We start from the raw sequence: 11,350 nt of genomic DNA, 5'->3' as shown, positions 1-11,350 counted from the left end.
TAGGCAGTGAGATGATGGAAAGAATCATAGAAAACAATGCACCTAGAACCCTCTTAAATATATGCAAGGCTAGCACAAGCACTCAACGCACTAGAAAGAGTAAACCAAACATTCATTATCTTGCACCTTCCTAAAATTAACCTACAATTATTGTATTCAATGCGACAATTTGAGCCTCGTCCATTTTGTTATTGTTACTAAAATTTTGCACATGCTAAAAATTTTACTTCAAGTAACATCACAGAAAGAATTGAAGAAGAAAACATTCATTTTCTATTTATTCACATATCATCATTTTGCAATCATATATAAAATCTTGAGCAAAAGAGATATAATGTTCATTGTATAAATCATCACCGATATGTACAATTTTCATTTTTTCAAAATATGAAATGAATGGAACAATGCTGAAATGTCCTACACAAGTTGTGAGTGCTACTGTCTTTCATATGTACTAAGAACAAGAGAAATAAAACATATGGGAGAAAGTCAAAGATAACCAGTCATTGCCTTTCACACTTTGACTAGTTAGGTGTTCTCTATTATCGCCTTGTCGCTCCTGGTCCAGCTCTTGATTTGGCAAGCCCCTGATTCTTCATTCCCCTACAAGATAAAATGGTGGGGTTAGATCGTTACAATCTAAGAAATGATTGGCTATCTATAGTTCAATACTTGCACATGTCATATTTCTCTTGTTTTGAATACATACAAAAAATAGCAGAATGAATTCTAAGTGCTTTAATGCAAAAGAAAAAATAATAATGTTAAAGGGACATATTAACTCTGGTATGAAACCTTTCATTATAATCAAGATTAGATACAATCACAGGAGAGTACTTTTATGAGTATCACGAGCCCGTGCTCAAACTTTATGAAACAATCATCATTATCACTGTTGTAACTCACAATGCATTCAAAAGAAACAAAGAAAACCATATGTTATCTATGTGAGAGTTTCAGATTCACCTAAGTAGTATTATTCTGGAAAGACAAGCATTCATTCTCTTCAAATAATTCATTCTTCTTGCTGTTGAAGGACAGAGTTAGGAGGATTTGAATCAAATCTCAAGGTCGCCATCAAAAGATTACTTTTACAGTCATTTCTATTGCATTTGACAGGCAAGGGTTAAATTTGGTATTGGAATGGAAGTTCTTGGTTTCAATGAGTAATTGTGATAAGGAGATATCTTGCTCTCCATTTGATATCTAGGCCATACCATTGACCATATATGAAGGTTGCATTTGAAGTTTGTTGGCCTATTTTCATAAAGCTTGGTTGCACCATATCTGAAGCTCTATGTGGGATTTTTTGGGGTTAAAATCTGCATTGGAAGGTGATGTATAGAGTTGGAAATCACTAAGAAATATTCTAACAGCTAATGTTTAATAGCAACAATTAGTATCAACCTGGAAAGTTCTAGCAGCCAGCTGTATGGGTGTGATACATTGTGGGTACGGTGCCATACCACTACCTGTCGTGATACATCTAGATTGGATATTTATGTCATGAAGTATATCTATTTCTTTGAGTAATTCATTGCTACTAAAACACTAGTTTAGTAGAGAAGGAATACAATTCATATATTTGTTGAATCTTCAAAGAAGACAGTCATCTTTATCAGTGAGAATACTGAAATGGAGAAAGACTTAGGTTTACATTTCTTTCAATGAGAAGCATAATTTTTATGGCAGAGTGTATAGGCAATGCAATTGAGATCTTATATTATGAAATTTACATGGACTATTGTTGTAACTTTCTAGTAAATCAAAAAGGCAAAGAAATTCCAGTGTTTGAGGTTTCTGAGGGTCATATATAACTTAGCAGTCTTGCCCATGATCTGAGGAATTTTAAGAAGTATTCTCTTATTGCACAAGATTAAAAGATGTGTCAAACCTTAGTCATGGAGGCTTTTAGTTCTGAAAGCAAGTACAACATGAAAATGATCTTCATAATATGCACAGTGATGGAGATATTTGAAAATAGCAAATACAACCAGCAAATGATTTAATGGAAATCATTACTGAAAAGCATGAAATTTTCCTACAATAGGACAACAAATCCCTTCCAGCAGCAATGTATTTCATATGCAAAGTGGAAAAATCATGCTTCCAGCTTAGCACAAGATGGTGACCCAAGTAGTAGAAGAAGGAATGCTATAATTTATTACTACTTCCACAAAATGGGCAAAAATGTGCCTTTCAAATTAGAGCGGAATGTTACCTTCAATGGTGGCTTCTAGTCACATTTCCAATGAAAATAATAATGGAAAAATGTGCTTCATGGCTAAGATGAACAAAACAAATCTCATGGTGGCATGCCACAAAAAACCCTTGATTCAAATGCTCTAGCAAGCATCAGTGTCTGCGTGTAAATAAAAAAGCTCAACAATGGTGGCTTCATGCAACAAGACGTGCCCAACAGGAGAGAAAACACAGAATATGTAACCTTCAGCAGTGGTGACTACAGATGAAACAACAAAATGGTTCCAAAAAACCTAGCCGACTCCCTCTTACATTTCTCCATGCAATGCTAAAATGCAAAATGAAATCTGTTTTAGGGTATTCAAACTAATATGTTTCCCTTTCTCCATTGCATGAAATTTGAAGTCTGCGGGAATTTAAGTGGGTTTATTTCCCATTTTCATTTTTTCACAATGTTTGTATATGCCACGAGTTATAAGTGTTTTTAAACACTTATTTCTTTTTGCAAATCATATGAAAATAAAAATATATAATAGTGACTTTATAAACTATTTTATATTTGTATTTAAATTGCAAACCTTTATAAACATGTTCCCTATATTTACTATCTTTAATATTGAGGATAAGTGGAAAAGTGTGACCTATGTTTAAAGGAGGAGAAAGAGGAGAAAGATTAGCTAAAGACTTAGCACTTCAAATCTTTTGAATCATGAGGAGGGATTATAGGGATTTCAATCTGGGTTGAATTTAAACTTTGACCAAGTATTTTGGAGGTCTTTATGGCCAGTTAGAGCATTTTTGGGGAATTTTGATATGAGTCATGGGTTTCCTTATGACTTAGCACAGTTGTTAGGTAGTGAGTCGCCTTATTTCTTGAATTTGACCCAAGTGTTCGGTTTGTATTTTAGGGAGCTCTTTGAACTCATTTAGAGAGTTCAAATTATGCAGAGAAGTAGATGTGACTTCGATTTTGAGTCCTTGTTCTTTTTTGCAAAATTTGTAATTCATCTTGGGAAATTCAATACAGGTGACAGGATTGTGATTATGCTATTTGGTGTCAAATTTAAGCCTTGATTCTTCCTGCAGTTCTATGTGCATACCAGAATAATTTGATGAAGTAATTTGTGAGCTATTATTGTTCCTAGTTAGTTTGTCTCATTTTAGCATATGGTTGTAGGAAAGTAAGTTTATTTGTAGGTTGTAATATGTGTTTTAAAGGTGAAATTAGTAAATGAGAGGCATATATTTTCCTCCTTTTGTTATTTTATCCCTCAAACCTTATTGCAAATCACTTATGCAGATCTTTACAGAAAGATGTGTTTTGTTGTATGTCAAGTAGATGTATAATCTTTCTCTATTAACTGTGTTTGAGTTTTCCATGTCTTTTTGGTGTATCACCATTTCCTAGTTCAGGCTATAGATTTAGGTTCATTTTTAGCAACTTCTTCCCTTTTCCCTTCAAGTTTAAGTTAGGATCTTGGAAATATTACTAAATTTCCAATAAGAGCCAACCTAGAATCTAGAGGTCTCATTTCATTTGCATGCCCCACAAAGTGAAGTGATTCCCACGTTAAGTAAGGATTACTGAACTCTTTCAGTTCAGTACTGGGTGCAAATCCTAAAACTTAACAGTTATTACATATGAGGAAATGTTCATAGAAATATAATAGTATGCAAGCCTTTCTACCACTAGATCATCTAATTATAATAGAGTATAAACACATTAAATTACATGTCACTTAGAACTATATAGATTGAAAAGTAAAATTCAATGTAGTTAAAGTCATAATTCAAAAAATAAAATGGTCAAAGACCATGCAAAGATTATATTGTTGGGTACAACATTAAGTTTCTAGTTCACAAATGATAGATTAAACTTATTGTCATTTGTTTAATTATGTTCATAGAGAGAAATTTTGTTTATCTATATATATTTTGTTGTTTTTTATAAGATTAATATTTATGATTGTAAACAATTGAAATGCAATTTGAATATTCATAGTTTGTTATTTTATTTTTTCTATTGCATATAAGGAAAATAGCACGAGAGTACAATATAACATTGTGAAACAAGTTTTGGCCTGCTATTAGCCTGAGATATGTTAGAAGGCCTGATCCATTCCCCATTTTCCAAAAAAGAGAAATAAAAAAAGATAACTGACACCCTGACAATGGAGAGTATCAGTTAATACATCTATAAAATATCAAAAAAATTGTAAGAAAGTGGTGGAAATCAGTCTTCCTCCTTGTTGCTATAGTCAGTAGTAGCATATCTGACTAGTCACAAAATGAGGGGTGAACCATGAAATGAGGAAACTAGATTGTTTGGCTTCCAATTACCTTCATCTTTCAGATTTTTCACTACTTGATCCAGGGGTATTTTAATATCTTCAATCTTTGTCAAGGAGGCATAGTCATGAGCCAAGTCCCTTAAATATACAATCCCTTTGCCTCCTTTCAGGATCTTGAGGAATTCAACTTCTTTTAGTTTTAGTGTTGTTGTTACCTGTAGAAAAACATCAAAAATAATGAGCCTCTTTTGAGAATCGGTAAGAAATCTATCTTTTCCTTAAAAGACATCATTATTTATAAGTTTCCAAATTAGCCAGAGAATATGAGAAGATAAAATAGACCATAATAAATTGGACAATTTATTATTGCAAATCTTCCCAGAAAGGATATTATGAATACTAAAATTACCATTAAAGGAGAAACCAAACAAATCCCAAACACCTCTAGCAAATGGGTAGAGGAAAAATACATGCAAAACTGATTCATCATGCTAACAAACAAGAGAGATGTTATGCACCCCCCAGGCTTTTTGAAAGGCAATTTGTGCAACCACATTTTCCAAAGGAAGCAAGAAATTTTAGGTTGTATTGGATTGGACCAAAGCTTTAGCAAGTAATTTTTCCAATTCAAGGGGTAAAGGGTTAGATTCCAATAGGAATTGAGATGATTGAGGATGTACTAGTTGGCAAAAAGAGCAAAGTAAATTTGTTTGGATTTAACAAGGTGGAGTCAATCCATCTCAACTGAAAGGAACATGAGGAAGGAGAACAAAAATTGAAGGAACACAAGGTCTTCTCAAGTGTAATTTTAACATAACAATAGGCTCTCCAATGATAATTAGGAAGGCTAAACCTATTTTGAAGAGCATCCCATTGAATAAGCTTGCCATCTATAAAGATATCTTGGAACCTAAAAATGCTAGCTTGAGCCCATTTCTTTACAGAACAACCCTGAATAAGAGCCAAAGGTTTGCCATTGTTTTTTAAATTCCACCATATGGACCCTCTCCCACACCACACTTTTCCTAATTCCATTCTCTACACAGGACCTAGAAAGGGTCTGATGGTAATCCAACCCTTCCATAAAGATTTAAAAACATTGGATCCTTTAGCAAAAAATTTAACATTAAGAGCCATGATATCTAGTATATCTAAACCACTCCAAAATTTTGCATGCGTAGGATAACCATTGAAAATATTATTTTGATAAGGATCTTCCATGGTTCATCACCCTCAATGGCTTTCACAATCCATTTGAATGCTAATGCAATACTCTGAAGCCTAAGATCTTTTAGACCTAATCCTCCATTCTCCTTACTCATAATGCACTAGTCCCATCAAACTGCATGCCCATTTTTTCCCCCTCTCCCATCTGACCATAGGAAGTTTCTAATGATTTTTTAAAGAAAATAGAATTGACCCACATTGAATAGCCAAGAAGATGAAAATTATATTGTATATGAAGAGAGTATCTTCTAGTAGATTTGAATCCTCCTAGCTATGGTTAGATAGATGGTGTTCCATTTATTAAGTTTCTCAGTCACCTTTCCTTTATCTACCACCACATGTGATTAATATTAGGGTTAACTACAAATGGAATACCAAGATCTCTTACTATGTGGTTAAGACCTCCCCAACCAATATTAAACTTCTATCAACATATTGGTGGGTGATCCTCCCAACATAATAGGATAGACTTATTGATGGAGACTTTGCTACCTGACGCTTTTCAAAAATATCCAACTTAGTCATGAGATGATTCATATTTTCTTCTTCAAGAACAAATAGGATTGCAACATCGTCAGGGAATTGGACATTTGAAATTTCTTCTTGATTGGGTAGAACAAGACCTCTAATTTTTGGGGAGAGAACATGATCTCTTAACAAATAATGCAAAGAATTGCAACAATAACAAAAGGGGAAGGATCCAATGGACACCCTTGCTTGATTGATCAGGATAGACTAAATGCTTATGAGCTTACCTCATTAACTTCAACAGGTGTTGTAGCATCTTTCATTAAGGTTGAAACCATATGGAAAAATAGCTTCAGAAATCCTAGGGCATCAAGCATCATCAAGATAAATTCCAATTCTACTTTGTCATGTGCTTTTTCATAGTCAATGGGGAGAATACCAATCTACTGACAAGAGGATTTAGCCCAATCCATGGTTTCCCAACAAGTGATTAGAATTTTCAATATATATCAGCCTTTGATGAAGCTATTTTGAGTAGGATTAATAATCTTGGGAAGACTATTCTCCACCCTTTCTACTAGGATTTTGGCCAAGATCTTATATGTCACATTGAGTAATGTGATTGGTCTCCAATTTTTTATAAGGGTTTTATCCCCACTTTTGGGAATAAGTTTAATAAGACCAGCATTGATCTCTAGTCCTAATGTTCCTCATATCATGGCAAAGTCACATAATTGCTTGAGCTCAATACTGATCCACTCCATATTGGTTTTGAAGAATTCCATTGGTAGGTCATCCGGTCTGGGGCTCTCTCTTTAGCCATACTCTATATAGCTTTCCTAATTTCCTTCATACTGATAGGGACTTCTAGAAGTAGAGAGTCTAATTTAGAATTTTTTTTTGGAATAATAGAGCAGATATTTTCTTTAGATCCTTTCATGTCATTATCAACATCTTTAGTTCATAAAAGTGTTTTGTAGAAGTTAGTGAAAGAATCAAGGATAGCTTCTAACTCTGTAATAATATTCCCACCCTTACAAAAACAATCAATCTTATATTTATCTTCTTTATATTTCAAGATCTAGAAGAATAGATTCAAACCCTTATCACCAAATTTTAACCAATTAAACCTTGATCTAGTTCTAGCTCCTTGAGTTTTGTTTGCTTGAAGTCTCCTAAGATTATGTCTAGTTGATTCCACCACATTTCCATTGAGAGGTTGGGTTTGAGTAGATTCTTTTGCCTCATGGAGGAAGAAAATAAATTTAAATTCCTGAGCCCTAGCATCCTTAGATTTTTTCATGCCCATTGTCTTAAATAGATTCTACCAAGAATGAGGATTCTGACTCCAAATTTTCTAAAAGGGTACTTATGTTGCTAAATATAGGAGTTGTGTCAACTAATAATTTTGATTGTGGCCTAAACATCCTCATCCTCAAGTAGGGAAGCATTCAAAGCAAAATAATTATGCTTATTATATTGGGGAATACGTTGAATAATCCTAAAAAATTCCATCATTATAGGATGGTGATCAAAGAGTGAAAAAGGAACAACTTGAACCAGATTATCACCTTGAGGTTTAGAGCAACTAAAGTTGTCTTTGTTAAAATAGACCCTATTGAGTCTAGAGTAAATCCTTTTGTCTCCTTTCTAAAAATTTGACCAAGTAAACCATATGCCTTTTGAGTGAGTTTTCAAACCAGCAAGGGGTCAATGAGATTAATCTTATTAATCAGTTTGTTCCAAATATAATCTTCATTTATTTTCCAATCAAATTTTGATCCTCCACACTTGTCATGGACATGTTCTATCATGTTAAAATCTCTAGCCATAATCCATGGAAGGTTAGGAAGAGAAGGGAGCTATTGCCAGAGCTTGACCCTATCATAGGGATTGTTAGGAACATATATCGAACATACACCAAATTCAAAGTCTTTTACTTTGAAGGAAACCCATGTTATCATTTTGTTATATTTTGACTTAACCCTAAAGAATTGTATAGTTCTCATATTTTGAGCATTTTTTATTTTCTTGGTTTCAATTCCTTGTATTATCCTTGACACTCATTTTTTTTATTCTTAAAAAAATTAGAAATGTCATTATCTTTCCACCTAGACATTTAATATTGGTATCTTGGGAATCGGTAGTGCTCTTGATTCTTGTGAAAGAACATTTCTCTTCTACTTGTGGTAAAATATATGAAATGAATTTTTGTATTATTATTATGTAATATATGGATACTCCCCTACTCATTTGCTTCATAAACTGTCAAATGCAATGTAGTTTGCAATCTGCAAAAAAAAAATCATCTACAAAGGTAACCATAACTAGACTTGTACTAAAAATTTGCAACCACAAAATTTATCTACGATTTTTGGCTACATATTACCTAACACGTGTTACTAACTTATCTATATTTCAAGTTTCTCATAAAATAAAGGTGACAAATTTTGGACCAGCAACAAAACAATCAATGACGAAGTCATAATTGCTCCATTTCGATTTAGCAAATTGTACTATTTATTAGTTGTGTATATGGAAAAGTCTAATTTTGTTCAACTTCATTAATCCTTTCTTTTGTATATTTGCTAATCAAATATGTGTCAAACCACCATAACAACATATGCACCAAGCTTGAACATGGAAATCCTACTCTTATCTTAATACAAATTAAACAATTTGCATATGTTGAATTGATGTTATTGGATAGTATGCTTCTTCAAATTATTTGTTTATCAGTTTACTATACTACACTTTAGACAATACAACTTGTGTTAGCAATAACTATAACTAAACCAATACATACAACACACACATGTACACATTCATAAATATACCATGATATGTAAACATCTACCTATTGATACATATAACAACCCTACTTCAGAATCCCCACAAAAGGAAAAGACTCAAGCTTAAACATAGATCTTTCTATCTAATGTAAAGTGAATTATATTTTTTGAATTGAAAACGCATCATGTTAGCCATTATGATGTGAAAAATTTATGAAAATATGTATTATAATAGGTTTTTGTAGCCAATGTTTGACAAATGTAGCTATGAAGAGTATCTTTTCAAATATATAGAATCTCTTTGTGCATTTTAGGCAGCATCAAGCTTCAAAGGAGAAATAGGAGTTGTGAAAGGTGGGGTAAAGGATGGGAAGAAAGAAGTAGTTGTATTTAGAGAAAACCAAGAAATGCCAAGAAATATTAATGAATAGTGAAAAAGTAAATGGTTGTACAAATCAAGGGAATTTTGTATTGGTGACTGCAATGCATAATAATTGAAAATCTTAGTGCAAAATTTCCCAATGACATTGTCAAGCTACAAATTCAGAGATCAAGAGAGAAAGTACATATGTCATTTCATCAAAAGAGTTGAATCAGATATTCATTTTGGTGTAAATGTGTGAATTAATCATTCCCTTTTTGAGAGAGTGTGGACTGATGTCCATTTTCATAGTAGGCTAAAAAATGTGGTCATTCATAATAACAAATTGGATAGTGTCTTGTTGACAGAAATGTATTCATAGGCTCGAGGATGATATTGTCTCTATTTCCACATGGAATTTCTCTACTTCCATTTGGGCATTCATAGCCCTATTAGAGTTGCCTACACTACCTGTGTTTTGTTAATCTTTCATTTTTTGCTTAGCTATCTTTTATAATTATAGATATTAAGATCATTTCTAGGTTGGAAACCAAAGTTTTGGCATGGAATGACCATTTTATTTATCACTTTATATGATTATGTAGACAAATGACACAATAACCACTACTGCATTTGGGTCTATTTTTTTATGGTAGACCATTGGAATTGTGATGCTCTATCATTGCCATGTTGATAACACATGGCATTAGCATAATTGTGATAGCGTTGATTGTCATCACTTTTTTGATGGTTTTTCCCATCAAAATAAATGGGTTGGTCACCAAATCGTGAAACACCCATTCCATCGCAAATATTGGCCAACCATTGTAATTGCGATGTCACATGCCATAAACAATGTTGGGTCCTTGGCTATATTTGACAATGATATTTGTGATGGAAAACTAAATTTTTTGACACCATACTATCATAAATAGTTGTTGTTTAGCCATCGTAGACAATGTTGCAACTCATATAGTTGTGACACTAATGCTATATAAGTGATGAATTAGTGTTGCAATTGACCATTGGTCTTGTCATCATTTATATAGCATTTTCGTACAAAATTAGCATTGCAATTTATGATGGGAATTGCAACACTAACGTTGACCATTCTATTTTTCAAAAAAATGATTGATTCCCTTAGTGTACTATGTGTGTGTGATAAGAAAAGCATCACCATAGATAGACTTGGTTGGTGTGGGAAGAACATGTTTATATATCATTATCATTAAAGGAGGTCGAGGGGAGGTTTTAGTTTTTTGGTTTGTGGGGCTACTAAAAGCTCATCTTATGATGTATCTCAAAAGCTTAAGAGAGAGACTGTGTGAATATGTGTATTGTCAATAATGGTAGAAAGTAAGTAAATGTAAAATTAGATCATATGGGAACATAAAGGAGTTTGTGGGGTTTTAGCTAAGATCGATAAAGGATTAATTGGATTGCTTACTACTTGATCATATGATGGGAATGAATAGGCCTAAGTCTGGTTATTATTTATGATCATAGTATAGTCTGCCTTTGTATATTATAGTATGGTATTGTTAGTACTATTACTACTACTACTACCACTACTACTGACTAACCTAGCCTCCTGTTGGCCACTAATGTGGTTCTATGTAAGCCACTAGTACTACATTGAGTATTGCAAGGCCCTTCCTTTTCCTTTTCTCTTTCTTCCTTGTCCACTAAAAAATATCACTATAGAGGCAATAGATCACAAGGGCACAATAAGAGACAAAATATATATCTATTATTGAATCCTAAATGAATGAATCAAATGAAAATTTAGGTAGAGGAATAAGTTATAACACAATCAATCAAAGTTTGATGACTTTTACTTTCCCTTTCATTAACCTAACTCAACAAAAGCTTCCATTGTGTAGCCCCATAGTTTCTCTTAATCATTGATTTGTGTATGTAAAGAGGAGAGGGTGAAGATTATACAATCAAAACACCAAATCGGATTCACATGTCACTTCACCATTGATGATTGACTTGATGATTGACTT

This window comes from Cupressus sempervirens, chromosome 8 (assembly GCF_028749045.1).
Source record: "Cupressus sempervirens isolate cs-2001-9-10 chromosome 8, ASM2874904v1, whole genome shotgun sequence".
Taxonomy (NCBI): Eukaryota; Viridiplantae; Streptophyta; class Pinopsida; order Cupressales; family Cupressaceae; genus Cupressus; species Cupressus sempervirens.
The sequence above is the reverse complement of the archived record's forward strand: the minus strand, read 5'-3'. Positions refer to the sequence as shown.